The sequence below is a fragment of the Hypomesus nipponensis genome, chromosome 19 (assembly GCF_054491055.1).
Source record: "Hypomesus nipponensis isolate SF chromosome 19, ASM5449105v1, whole genome shotgun sequence".
Taxonomy (NCBI): domain Eukaryota; kingdom Metazoa; phylum Chordata; class Actinopteri; order Osmeriformes; family Osmeridae; genus Hypomesus; species Hypomesus nipponensis.
This window is the reverse complement of record NC_140379.1, coordinates 14,111,481-14,126,323: the sequence shown is the minus strand read 5'-3', so window position 1 is coordinate 14,126,323 and position 14,843 is coordinate 14,111,481. Positions and strand designations below refer to the sequence as shown.

General features: G+C 46.4%; 1 protein-coding gene across 1 annotated transcript in view; it reads left to right on the top strand.

Annotated features, from left to right (window-relative positions):
• The window catches only part of znf536 (zinc finger protein 536), a 150,204-nt gene that overhangs the window by 24,986 nt on the left and 110,375 nt on the right, over positions 1-14,843 (top strand). The gene's annotated exons all lie outside the window — the stretch shown is intronic.

The following is a 14,843-nucleotide window of genomic DNA, read 5'->3' as shown; positions in this document are numbered from 1 at the left end:
AAGTTGTATGAAATGCTAGATAGTTTAGCTTTTTCATCACATTTCTTACTTTATCGTTAGTCTTCACTGTAGTTAGAGGTTCACAAACACAAACATTTGGATTTTGAGTAATCCTCTAATTGTTAGCAGAATAGCATGTTATTAAAGTAATATACTGCCTTTCCCAGGCAAACAAAATCTGTTCTTCTGTTCTAAAAGTGTCAACAAAATTAACAGCATCAACAACAAACACAACAACAACAAGAGGAGAAAAAAAACAAAAACAATAGGTGTTAAAAAAGCAATATGCTGTCCCCCACCCCCTTCTCAAGAGCAGCTTATTATAGCGTATTGATTTATAAGGCTTTAAATGAGATCCTCCATGCCAGAGTCAAGGGCAGAGAGAGAAAGAGAGAGGGAAAGAAAGAGACAGAAATAAAGAGAGAGAAACTGAGGGAAAGCGAGAGATGGCTGGAGAGAGACATGGCTTCATGGCAGTAGACAGGGATGCAGCAGAAAGCCTTTTTCTGAATAGTTTCTGGAACACAAAAGGGTAATTGTTTTAGCCCAGATGTTGCTCTAGCACAACAAGCAGGATACAATGTTCCTACTGAGCTGATGAGCCCAATCAGTGAAATGATTAAAAATTGATTTTGTCCCTGTAATTACAGTATGTAAACTACTTAGCCAGGATTGCAAAGGAAGTGATTTTCTAATTACGTATATACTCTGGTGTCTAATGATTGGTTTTTTGAAGTAATGAAGAGAGGGCCCTAACGACTCCACTGTGTTCTGTTGTTCAAGAAAAAAAAAGAAGAGAGTCCATCGTTAGGGCAAGGCACAAGACAGACAAAGAGATCAAATTGAATTTTCGCCAGTGCTAGCGTGCTAACGCGGGGTTCTGTTTGTTAACACGCAATCTGGATGCTAATGGTGACCGTGACTTGTGCAGGGGCAGGGTGGAGGTGAGGGGGGGTCACCTACCCCACAACCTAGACCCTGCAATTAAAACCTCCTGGGGTTATGACTTTATTGTTACCCTTCCTTTTCCCAACCCTCCCCAACCCACACAGTCAACCCCCACCTCACCTCTCCACTCGTACGCAAACATTTAAGAGATGATTCTGTCTCTAAACATCATTAGCAGCAGTGTCTTCCTTGACTGAATCTGAAAGGCAGGAGCAATGGCCTTTTGGTTTTCTATATTTGAGGTGATTACTGGATGGGTCATTCCCTGTCAGCTGAATAGGTAAGGTCTTACCTCCACTGTTTAGGGTTTCCACAGGGATCTCTCTCTCTCTAAACCTAATATATTTCACACCACACTCACTTTCTCCTGGTAACTCTTTTCTGGATTAAAACATTCAAAAATGTGTGAATCCTGCAAACTGTTTTCAGGTTTTGGAACATATTTAGGTGACAGAAATCATTTCTGCCTCCCAAGTCCTAAAAAGTAAAAAAAAGAAAGAAAAAAAAAAGAAGGAAAGACAACCCCACCAAAAAAAAAACGTTCAAAAAAATCTGAACAAAGAGAAACAAAGACAGAGAGTTGCCATTGTGCCAGTAACACCAACTGCATCACTCAGTCACACTGATTGTAAGAGAAACGGATAACTCAGGCTGCATAACCCTTTAATAATTCATTTACTTAGGCTATGATCTATCATTTTGTACCTTTTGACATACAATATTGAAATTTAATATTGCATCAATACATGTGATGTATTGCCAGTCATCACAGCAAGGATGTGAATGGCAAAGAGATCTCTTCGCCCTGTTTTTCAAAGCCTACATTGTAGTGGGGAAGGAAGGCATCAGAGACACATCCCTCTCTCTCCAGCTTTGATATGTATGTTTAAAAAATGACAAGTTAAAACGCTCAGGGAACTGGTTCTCCCGCTACCCAAAGTGGTGTCTGGGAGTGGAAAAAAGACAAGTGAAAAGAACATGACAGCAGAGGCAGAGGGAGACATCTTGTGTTTTAGGGATCTTTGACACTAGCATGAATCCCCCCCCTCTGGTAAAACTCTGGAGATCACTACCTACAGAGGGAAGAGTTGACGTTCTGGGTTTCCTATCTGCCTGGGTGCCTCACTCAAGAGCATCCTCGTGGATTGGATTCACCACCGTAATTGTGTGCCAATGTACAGTATGTAGCAGTGAGTAGTTGTGTTGGTGTGTTTATCGGTGGTGCTAATGACTTCCTGTTTGTGTGTCGTACCCGTGATGCTTGTGCTGATGAGATGAGGAGTACGTTGGTGTGTCATTAGCACAGTGTTTTTCTCTCCGCTCTCATTTGCATCCTACAAATATCTACCGGATGGATGTCAATGAAATATGACCGGGGAGAAAAACCTCTCCCAGACACTTGCGTATTTGCAGCATCTGGGGGAGTGTGAGTGTATAGTGTTGGCTGGGCAGCAGGTTAGGTATTCAGCGGTCCAGGCCAGTCTTGGTCTGCCAGGTCAGCACACAGAGGAGTGTGTGAGGCTAGCTTGTCCTGGTGTCTGGGAGTGTGGCTGTGGGTGAAAGGTGTCCTATGTAGAGCTTCTCAGATCCCTGGCATGTCTCCTTACCCCCCTCTCACCACCCCCCCTCCAGCCGTATGGCCTTCTGGCCTGGAGTCTGAGGTGATTACTGGACCTGACATTCTCAGGCTCACCTCAACTCTTCATTCTTTCTCTCTCTCTCTCTCTCTCTCTCTCTCTCTCTCTCTCTCTCTCTCTCTCTCTCTCTCTCTCTCTCTCTCTCTCTCTCACTCTCTCTCTCACTCTCACTCTCACTCTCACTCTCTGTCTATGTCTCGGTCCCTCTCTCTCTCTCTTTCTCTCCCCCTAGGTCTCAGGAGGGGTGTCTGAGGTGTTGCCCCACCTCTGCAGGGGGGGTGTGTCTGGGTGGATGACCTCTGTCTGTCATTCACTCACACCTCACCTGGAGGGCCACAAAGACTGTCCGCCTGCTATGTGTCACAGACTTGAGGTGCGCGTAGTTCAAAGATATGCTAACAGCAAAACTCAGCCATCCAGGGATATGAGGACATGAAGGAAAACAAAGCTAGGCTATGAAAACAGTCAAATCTCTTCCCAGGTGTGGTACTGTCCAGGTGTAGTTGATTGGTCTCACCAAGTGCTGGCTGTCAGAGAGCGATCTCCCATCCATCTCTTCATCTGCCTTCTGTCACTGAAGCAGCCCTGCTGGTTGCTGGGTAGTGTTTGTTTGACTGATGTGTGTGTGCTGGCGGTGTGATGGGGGATGGACTGTTGACACACTTCATATTTCAAAAGGCAAGGTCTGAGGAAAGAAATGAAGATTGATGTGGAAAAATAGGCACAACGCATCCACACTTCCATACATATATTATCATTTACACATGCGTGACACATCCAACACGTGCATATATGCATATAGACACGATCCCTAGCCCACACATACCCACTGGGGGGCTGCCTGTTATTAAAGCTATGGGATATAATTGCATTTGATCTCCAAATAAACAGAGAATCAGTCCATCTCCTTCGTAAGGCTGGCAGATATGATGGAAGAGTGCATTAGCGATGGGGACAACATTAGATTTGCTCAAAATTATTGATCTTTTGTTTGCGAGCCAAGTCGGCGATAAATAACCCCATAAGAGAGATGTAAGTCATTATCGCCGCGCCAACTGACGGACCTCTGTCAGAACCGAATCTCCGTCCTTTTCCTGTGCCTGTCCCCTTGACGACAGATGGATCATTTGAATCTGCTTTTAATCCTTCTGCTTTTATAGACGTGCTCTAACTTCAGGACGTCCCCGATGTCAATATCAGATTCTCTTAAAATGTTAATGCAGCTCTGATAACCCTGCGTGATTCTGTGTTTTACACACACACACACACACACACACACACACCATCACACACACACCCAGACATACACACACACACACATTCACTGGCTCCTCTGTTTTATTCCTTTACCTTCTTAGTAAAAAAAATCCTTTTATCACACAATGGGTAATTTATATCCATTACCAGCGTTTTCAATCCTTTTCAGCGTGGCTGTCAGTGCCTTTGGCACAGTCATGATTAATGTGATCTAATAATAGTGTGCCATTATATTTCCTTTAGTAAAACATGTACCAACATCCTATTCACATACACCAAATTCATAGCCCCTTAAAAATATTTTTAACTTTTATCAGTTGAAAGAGAGAATTGCTATTTTCTCTCCTAGCAGACGATTATTGAGGGTTTTACTGGTGATATTTACCCTGTTTTCAGTCATCTGTTGTGAGAATAATGAAAGGTGGCGGGATGGTGGTGTGTGACACTTGTGTGTGTGTGTGTGGCTGGTAATTTAGGTGTGTTGGAGTCTTCTCACACTGCAGGTAACACAACACTGAGCCTTGGTCTCCATTGTTCCCTAGCTGTTTGTCTTCGATCTGAGGGCTGAGTGAGGCTGATATATGAGCTTCAAATGCCAAGCAGCAATTTAACAGCATTTATGCCAGTTCTAAGGATGTGCCTTTTTATGAGCACCAACATATCATATCTATTTTCAACTTGTAAATCAAATACACCATGATAACGTCATTATTTGGGAGGGAGGGAGCAGAAATTAATTTGTGCTGGTGTCTGGAACGATACAATATTTTCACTGTGATCTGCATCTGGGATTGATTCACTCTTAGCGCAGTGTTGTGCTCTAATATGCTGTGAAGGAGCATCTGCATGATCACTCAGTTCTTAGGTGGGTTGGGATGAGTTTGATGGAAAGGGAAGATGCAGACTGTGTATGGAGTTGGTAGTGTGTGTGTGTGCGTGTGCGTGTGCGTGTGTGTGTGTGTGTGTGTGTGTGTGTGTGTGTACGTGTACGTGTTTGTGTAAAGACCCAGGAGTGGGCTCCCGTCCCACCCAGACGGTCGACTGCAGCCAGGCTGCTACTCACAGGGGCACGTTTCTGACTGGGGTGCCAAATGCCCCCCCCCCCCCACACACACACACACACACACACACATGCACACTCCCCACTCTGCTGCCTGCCCCCAGCCCCCCAAACACTGCCACCCCTTCAGACAAAGAGGGTTAACCCTTAGCGTGATCTTAGACTGTCCAAAATGAACAGGTGGTCCAACGAAACATGGCAGGGCATCACTTTCCTCATGGCTTATCTCTCATACTGCCTCTCTCATACTGTCTGTCTGTCTGTCTGTCTGTCTGTCTGTCTGTCTGTCTCTCTGTCATACTACCTGTCACTCATACTGCTTGTCTGTCTCTCTGTCATACTACCTGTCACTCATACTGCTTGTCTATGTGTGTGTCTTTCTGGGGAAGGCTTGGACAAAAGGAGATGACCAGTATAGAATGAGAGAAACAGAAATGGAGAGAAAGATAGAATATTAACTTATAAATGTTAATCTGAGTATGTGTGTGAGTATGAGGTATTGTATATTTCTGGCGTGTGTATGTGTTTGTGTATTCGTTGCCGCACATGTGTGATTGCGTGTGTATTTGTTTATGCTTGTTTGCATATGTGTGTTTGCTTTCCTGCATGCGTGTTTGTGTGAGTGTGTATGTGTGTGCGTGTGTATGTGTGTGTGTGTATGTGTGTGTTTGTGTGTGTTTGCATACATGTGTGTGTCTTGGTTTTGTTTATTACCAGTGTGGTGAGTGGTATAGGCCAGCTTGTGGAGGGGTCCCACCACTGTGTGAAATTGACATCAGATGGCCGCCATGACTACAACAATATCACATCCAGTTTCCATTTAGCAAGGGGCAGCTGAGACGTGTGTGTGTGTGTGTGTGTGTGTGTGTGCGATAGTGCATGTGTGAAGTTGTGCATGTGTGTGTGTGCTGCTGTGTGCGGTAGTGCCGGCATGTGTGTGTGCTACTGCGCATGTGTGTGTGTGTGTGTGTGTGTGTGTGTGTGTGTGTGTGTGCGGTCGTGCGTGTGTGTGCGTGTGTGGGTGGGGGGCACCTGACCCTGGAGTCAAACCACACTTAGACCTCACAACCCAAGCACCCAGCACAGCTGTCAGCACTTTACATCAAAACCCCCTTATTTTTCCCCTCCACTGCCAGGTCAGGATCTATCCAGCCCCATTAAGGATAACTTGTATTGAGCTGCAGTTTATATCTTTCTTCTTCTTTTTGTTTTTTGTTGTTACATCCGCCTCATGGCTGACGTATTTAGTTCCAGGCAGAGAAAATCGAACCAAACCATTCAAAACCAAACAGTCTGGTCCAGAGATGGGGTATTTGAGCCCACATGTGACTTTGACCACAATAGCAGTCAGCCCTGCATGTGCTTTGATAGCTGTGGTCATTTACACATGTCAAGATCAAACACTCCACATTCAGCACAGGATTTGATTTATTTTTTATGTTTTACTATTTAGTTTTATACTTGACTGTGGCAATACATTGTTGTTGTTGTTTAGAGAAATAAAACCAAAAAGTATAAATACAGATTAAAAAAACAAAGTTAGTTTCTTAATCAGCAGTAGATGGATTGTCAAAGTATCCAAGGTAGTGGATACCAAATGTGAATTACCTTACACTGAAATACAATGATGAGACACATACTTTAATCAACTGTTTATATTTGTTTAAAACCTTGTTGGTTTGTGACCGAGGATCATTTAAGTTATTTATCCAAAGGTGTCCTGGTCCCCATACTAGTCCCAGTGTGAGACAGAGAAACAAAGACCGAAGAGAGGGAGGAGGGAGGGTGCTTAGAGGTGAAGACAGAGGGCAGTTAGCAACTGCCTAGTAGACTCACCTTCTCCTCCTCCAGCTCCTCCTCTCTGTCTCTCTGTCTCTCTCTCTCTCTCTCTCTCTCTATTTAACTGGGGAAAACCCTTTGGGGGGGAGGAGATGAAGGAGGGAAGGAGGCTGTGAGCTCAGCAATTTCCTCCGGAGACCCTGAGTAGAGCAGAGCATAGCTAAGCACAACGTCACACTACGCCTCAGACACTGAAGGTGAATCAGGCGTTTGGATGGGGTGGGATGGGGCGTGCGAGGGATGGATGGGTGAAAAGAGAGAGAGGGCGAAAGACAGAGTCACAGAGAGAAAGTCATAAAGAAAGACTAAAAGAGTGTCAAGTGGTGCGATGAGAGGATGAGAAAAGTAAGACGGAGTGTGAGGGCACGTGGAAGTGTGTGTGTGGTTTGGGGGGGAGCTAAAGTGAGAGGAAGGCGAGAGGGAAAAGACGACAGTAATGAAATAAGCCTCGCATGTCGGGTGGCACCACTCTTATTCCCATGATGCATCTGTGTTGAGTGATCATCATGATGATGATGATGATCGTGACGATGACGAGGGTGATTAAAATACTGATGAGCACACACACACACACATTACACACTACACACACACACAGACAGCAGTTGCTGGTTGGCTGTCTCTCTGTTTCCATCATCTGTTCCTATGTAAATATGCAGACGGTCTACATGGGCACATCACAGATAATACCCTTTTAATCCAATAAGAGCTCCGCTATGGCAGAGGTGGGTCAGTGTCTTAAAGTCCCAAGCTGGCTTTACCTCCTTCCCTCCCTTTGTCCCTTCCTCCATTGCTCCGTCCATACCTCCTCCCAGCCTCGAATTGAGAACCCGGCGATCAGTGGCGAGACGCTGTGGACGAGTGTCTGAGTCGACCTGTGAGTGTGGCCCAAGACTGGGCGTCTGGAGGATTCAGGCGTGGGAGCCCAGGGAAGGTTCAGGTCACTGGGGCAGAGGAGCAGGGGGGCAGCCCCCTACTCTGGAGGTGTGGTCCAGCAGGGCTCTGCCATGCAGCGGAGCACAGAGGTTAGTTCACCGAGCTGCTATTTCTAACCCAGCCGCAGGAATGCTGTGTGCTTCATACTGGGAATATGTAGGGGAGGTGTGGGGGACATGTAGCGCTGCTCTACTGATAGACTTCACTAGCATGAGCCAGCACGCTGATTTATTCCTATTTTTATTAAAGTAGGGATGAACTGTGAGGCTGCTTGACACCTAAATGTAGTGGTGTGATGGAGTCACCCAAACCCCTCTCTCCATCCCTCCCTTCATCCCTCCATCCATCCCTCCCCCTAGCCCTTCATACCTTCCCTTCTCTCATCTTTTCCTTTTCTAAATTTGGATGCTGACGTTAAATGGATGTGCAATAATTCAGATAAGAGTGGGAGGATGTGTGTGTGTGTGTGTGATGTCTGTGTGTGTATCTACTGTATGCCTTTATGTGTGTGAGGGAGGGTGAAGTTGTGTGTGGTTATGAAGTGAAGCATTATGGCAAAAAAATGCCTGAATAATTTAGCACTCACATTATTTTGTAATGCCATTCTTTAGAACCGACTCAGTCACTCTAATAAATGCCTTTGCCGGAAAGTTCTCTGGGTTTTGTGGGCCGCTGGTGAGCGATGGCAACCACCCGCCCCTGTCCCGCCCCCGAACCCCACCCCACCCCCACCCGACCACAGTACCGTACCATGCAGCATGCCCTGGATCCCCATCCCTGGGCTGACGTTGTGTTGAGTTGAAACAAAAAGGCCACATATTTTATTAATGTGTCAAAAGTGCGGCGAAGAAAGAGAGGAAGAAGGGGAGGGAGTGGTGTATCACTTTATCCGTCCGTTAGTATCACTCCATCCGTGGAGATCAATGTCCTTCGACGGCGGGAGGAGGAGGTGGAGAGGATGGAGGGATGGAGAGGAGAAACGGAGGGGTTATTGATCTATCAAAGAAATACAGCGTGCGTGTTTCGCTTAAACGTCCACATAAACCTGAGCTGTCAGAGGCAGGCGGGCGGAGCGCTGACATTTAGCCACACAAACCCAACCGATGGATTTACTGCTATCCACACTGACACCGCCACCGCTACCGCCCCACGCCACCCGGCCTCTATGCCTGGCAGCCTCTACGCCCCAGTGCAAGCCTCAGCATACCCAGCCTCATAGCCCCAGCCAAAGTCTCCAGTCCCAGCCCTAGCCCCAAGTTTAGTTTCCAGTCTTGCTGTCCATTTACAGCCTCAGCCTCAGCCCTCTAACCCTACTGCCCCAGATCAAGCCTCAGCTCAGATCATTGCATCAGCCCTAGTTTCCAGAACCAGTACCAGTACCAGCCTCAGCCCAGCCTCAGCCCCAGCCCCAGCCTCAGCCCCAGCCTCCCAGTCCAAGACTGCTATCATGTTCCTTTATTGTGAGAGGTTGGGAGAGGTTCAGTCATAGAGAGGATCATTCACATTAGACCACCGTAGCATAAAACCTCTGCCTTTCATGGAAATACATACCTGGCATGAAGACAAGAGTGATCAGAGAGAGCAGAAACGCACAGAGCACAGTCTGGGCCATAAAAAGGATAGTTTAACCATTGATCGCAGTGAGCAGCAGTGGAAATGGCAGCTGTAAATCAATTTTATCTGGGAGCCGCTAAAGAGTGTTTTCTAATGAGTTTAATGTCACATAATGACCAGATTCCACCAGTTAAAATATGCACCCCAGGTGGTTGAGGGAGATAGATGTCGCCCGGGCAACGTCAACACGTCGTGACCCGACACCCAGGCAAGGAGGAAAGAGAGAAGAACATCTTCAAAATATCTTCAAACGTAGGCAAATCCAAATCAAACTTGATTCGCAGAGCCCTTTCGACAAGCAAAGTCACAAAGGCACAGCTGTCCCCGGGTCAGCATCGACCACCAACCTTAACCACTGTTGAAGACAAAGAAAAACATTCCCGAGAACGTTCAGATATGGCCCTTTCAAAACGGAGGACAGCTCTGTGCAGAAGCCTGGTGACACCTTTAGGTGATTCCACTCACATGTGGATGTGCTCCTACTGTCACCGTGTAGAGACCCTGTAATAAACACTGTGCTGTCATTTGACTTCTTCTAAGTCCTAAACCCTGTCAGAGTGTGAGTGGCAGGCTGGTGAGAGAGAGCGGGGAGGGGTGGGGCGGGCGAGCCCAGCATGGTGAAGGCAGGGCAGAGGCCAGGGGGAAAGACATAGTGACCCATCACCAACACACTGCGAATCGGGTTGGTCTCCCAGGTTTGAAGGGGTTTCTGAAACCTCTTACGGCATGAGAGACAGCACTTCTAGATCTGGTAGGGCTGTGGAACAGAGGCCAGAGGAATGCCAAGACACACACACACAGGGACACACACTCACCCGCATAAACACATTACGTTAATGCTGAGATATTTGTTATTCTCTCACTATGGTGCCCTGAGGAAGACCAATGCTGGCCTCAAGACACGACAACTGCTGCATAACTTTGGCTTTTTGTTACCTTGGCTGAAGACATTCAATCAATATGACAGAATAAACCTAACATGCATGTTCTACTGCCCTGTCCCAGAGAAAGAAGTGGACTGAGACACTGGCAGTGATAATACTGGGAGCTGACGTCCAGTCCGGCTGGGTCACACCTCAAGCTCGCAGACTGCTCCCTCTGCTCACAGCTGCAAAGTATCATTGATCAGCCAGGCCCTAAAGCTATTATCATCATCTCATTAGCTATAACATACGTCCGTGCCCCGGTCCCAGCTACACTTGTCCTTTGCCCCGTACACACACACACACTCACACACACTCACTCACACACACACAGCATTCTGACAGGAAAGCGTCACTCAGGTACACACTTTAACACCATGCTCACACACGTACAGATAGACCCAAGCATATACATTCCTCTCACACACACAGAAAGACACGTATCAAAAAGCTAGATCAAATTTTATGTAGTTTCAACAGTTCAGCTATTTCTTTATATATATACATAAATATATATATATATGTATATAAATAAATATATATATATATTTGGAATATATATCAAATTTTTTGGGATACTTTTTGATTAACCAACATGATTAAACTATGGTAACAACCCGTAAAGTTCCAATCAAGTCGTCCTCTTCTCCTACTTTCCTTCCTGTCCCCTCACCTCCTCCCTGCCCCCCGCCTCTGTGGTAATGGTGTGAACTTCAGAGCAGATGATAGTTTTATGTGCTATTAGTATTGCTGCTGAGCCACACAGGCACTGCCCCATAAAGACGCACTTTTAGGAAGCTCCATTAATTCACCTGTCTAGTAATACTATATTTACATGGAAATGTGTATCTTCAATCTAGGCTGAGACGCTAAGAAGCAGCTCTGAACACAGACAAGTGATTCCTTCTCATGGTGATTAGTAACTGAGGTGGGGATGTAACAGTGGGTGGTTGGGAGTGCCCTGACCAACAGACCATGCGCCTATTACACACACTAACTGTCCTCAGACGCACACAAACACACACACACACACACGTACTCCGCTCACCGCTCACACTCGTGCACGCTCATGCACATTCCCACAGACAAGCACGCGACCACGCATACACACACCAGTACACAGCCAAACACACACACACACACACATCTGCTCATACTGTACACACACATATACACAACCTGGAGTATTTGGTACTCCTGAGACCTCGCTCTGGCAACTTGTATGTGGGTGCATTTTGCAAGCCGTAACTGTGTTTTTAGGTCACACGACGAACACAACATGATGTTTACCACTGATGTTTACCACTTTACTACTGTCCTTCTTTTCTTCTTCCTGGCTAGTCTCTGTCTCTACCTTTCTCTACCTCTCTCTGTCTCTCTCTGTCTCTCTCTACCTCTCTCTACCTCTGTCTCTCTCTACCTCTCTCTACATCTCTCTGTCTCTCTCAGTCTCGTTCTGTCTCTACCACTGTCAGTCTCTCTGTCTCTCTCTCTCTCTACCTCTCCCTCTCCTTCTCTCCCTCCTTCTCTCCCTCTCTCCCTCTCTCTCTCTCTCTCTCTCTCTCTCTCTCTCTCTCTCTCTCTCTCTCTCTCTCTGTTATCTGAATGGCAGCACTGAGGGGAAAAGCATATACTCAGTTTTGATCTGTTCAGGGTTTTGAAGGACCACTCTTACCAGACGAGGGTCTTTTTTCCCCCTCTCTCTCTTTGATTGATATGTGAAATCCGTCTCTCTCTCCGTCTCCAAAGGCACTGCCTGTGTGTGTGAAAGGTGCTCATTGTAAGGGCCCAACCACTTTGTCAGGAAACAATTCAGTTCCCAAGGAACTAGAGAATGTGTTAAAAAAGATACAGCTTCCTCATTGTGGACTTAAGGGAACTTTTTATTTTGCCTGTGAGGCCATTCTAAATCCTGATGAATTTTCATAGTTTGTTTGGAATTCAATGGTAGGCCATTCTAATGCCTGAAAACCCACCCACAGTTTGGGCTTACACTCTCACAGTAACAGACACACCGTGTAGTTAAGCTTTACAAAGGAGTCAGTTTCTTTGAATGGAGCCTGATTCCTGCTTCAGGTTTAAAATGTGGGGCCTAAACGTAGATAGCGTGTTACCAAAGTGTTTAGTGATTCAGGGTCAGTGCTGTGTTATGTGTGCTTTGTGAGTTTGTGAGGAAGGTTGTATGGACCCATAGAGACAGTAGGAATGGAGACAGAACAAGACAGGGGAATATTGAAATAGATAAACAATACATATTCTAAAGAGTTAAAACACCCTAAACCACACTGTGCGTCTTGGTTTTTATTCAGCAATGTCTTAATTTGTGCTCTTTAAGTTCTCTCTGAGGAAGAATTATCCTTGTTCACAAAGTGGTTGCTCTTTTACCACTGTCACTGTGTTTTGCTTGTCGCCTCTTTTCCCTTTCAACCTCTCAACCTCTTGTTTACGGGCCTCTGATTGGTGGTAAGTTTATGCTAATGAGGCAGGCTGATCCAACCAGAGGGCAGGGTGGCAGCTGTGGTGCAAATTCAATTACCACAGCCCTCAGCTGGGCTGATGAACACATACTAGTTCATCCCTCTCCCTTTCTTTTACCTAACTTTCTTTTTATCTCCTCACCCTCCTTCTCTGCCAATGTTGCCAGATACAAATAAGAAATAAATACCTCCGTGCTTGGCAGTGAGTCATCATGGACAGTTATTTATGTAACATAAATCTCAGCAGGGGGTATTGGAAGTATGCTGTGGACTAGATGCATCATGATCCTCAACACTCGGGCCATATTCACAACATATTCATGGGTGGGGTGTCTCATAAGTATAATGCGCAGCAACTAAATTGCTTTCATCTATATGTAGTTTACAATCTTAGTGTCTGAATAATCTAGTCATAATTGTTTAGGTCTCGAATCCAAGCTGGATTCCCCTTTATTTTTCTACATTGACATTTCTACTCATTCATTTAGCAGCCACTTTTAACCAAAGCGACGTACAAAATTACACATAGTCCATGGCCTATAATAACTGACTTTGCTGTCTCTCACTCTCTGTCTCTCTACCTGGTCTGTTCATCTCCCTCCTCCCCCTCTTCTCTGAGGGTGAGTCTTCCAAGTGCCCGATGGTGCATTAATACAGACACCTGCTTTGTTCTGGCGGCCGGAGTGGCAAATCTCTTGCTCTCCTCTCCTTCTCTCTCTTCTTCTTATCTTTCCTCTTCTCTCTCCTCCACCACCCAATACACTCTCTCTCATCCTATCGCCTCTCTTTCCTGCTCTCTCCCTCCCTATCTTTCCTCCCTTCTCCCTCTCTTCCCATCTCCCACGTTTTTATCCGACTTCTTCCCTCCCGCATCCTCTGTGGTTTCTGTAGTGGGTCCACCTGATCTCAGCTGAGTCTGTGGCTGGCTTGGGTTTCTCCATCTCACCCCTCAGCCCTGGAGGTGGGGAGGACGCCTTGTCTGTTTGTCATGTTGTTCCAGGATGTTTGTTCCATGATGTCTTTCTCTCTTCAGACCGCACCAAAGCCCTCACCTACAGTTCTGTACGGTACCAGTGGGCCACCAAACATTTAGTCTGTTTTGTGTTCCTGTGTTTCCTCCTCATGCTTTTGACAGGACAGCACTACTGCTGTACCCTGACCGGACCAGAGCAAACTGCCACAGCCCAGGCCCTGTCCTTGAAGGAATCAGAACAACCCCTTCTCGTCTTGTCATTTCATGAAATGTGAAAAGCAGAACCAGTGAGTGTGTGTGTGTGTGTGTGTGTTTGAGAGAGAGAGAGAGAGAGAGAGAAAAGGGAGAGAGAAAAAGGGAGAGAGAGATACTTAAGAGGGCACAATATGTTCTGTTACTTTATACGTTCCTCTCCAGGAGAGAGGCAAAAGGGCAGGGAAAAGAAATACTTTGCTATTTAATTACTGTCAGCCGAATGAGACCCCCTCCCTCATGTAAAAAAAAGAAAGAAAAAAAGAGTCTTATTCACTTAGTATGTAGGTCACATTACAGTGGTGTCTAGTTATTGGACATGGGCTTAGATAACTGTTTGTTGAGTATTAAATGCTTGTGCTGTCTCAGCACCCTTTCCAACTGGTATTTTTCACACAGCTGTGCGACTGAAAGGAGGCAGCGCTGCAGCAAAAATCATGTCACCCCCCCCCCCCCCATCCAGTCCCCCCCAACCCCCTCCCTCCAATCCCCCGCCTACCAGCGCCAAAAAATGTGTAGCTGTTCGCCTTTGTGTACAGTAAAAAAAAAAAAAAAAAAAAAAAAGACAACATTTAGTGGCAGGCATTTTCTACTTCTGACACGACGAGCAAAGCAGAGCACACTGGAGAGCACACTGGAGAGCACACTGGAGAGCACCCCGTCCTGGCGGTGTGGTGGAGGGGATGGTGCTAGTCTGGGCTGGTTACAGGTGCAGGGCTCCAGATAGAGAGCAGGGTAAACATGGCAGAGCTGGCGGAGGAAGGAACCCTGTGACCTGAGGTGCCGCTCAGGCAGATGAATCTCCGCTGTCTGTCCTCTTATCCCTGTTTGCTTTGTGTGACCTTGCTCACCGGCCTGACACACCACGTTCACACACTGAGAGGCAGCCTAATGGCCCAGATAGGCACCCCTGTTGCCACAGCGCCA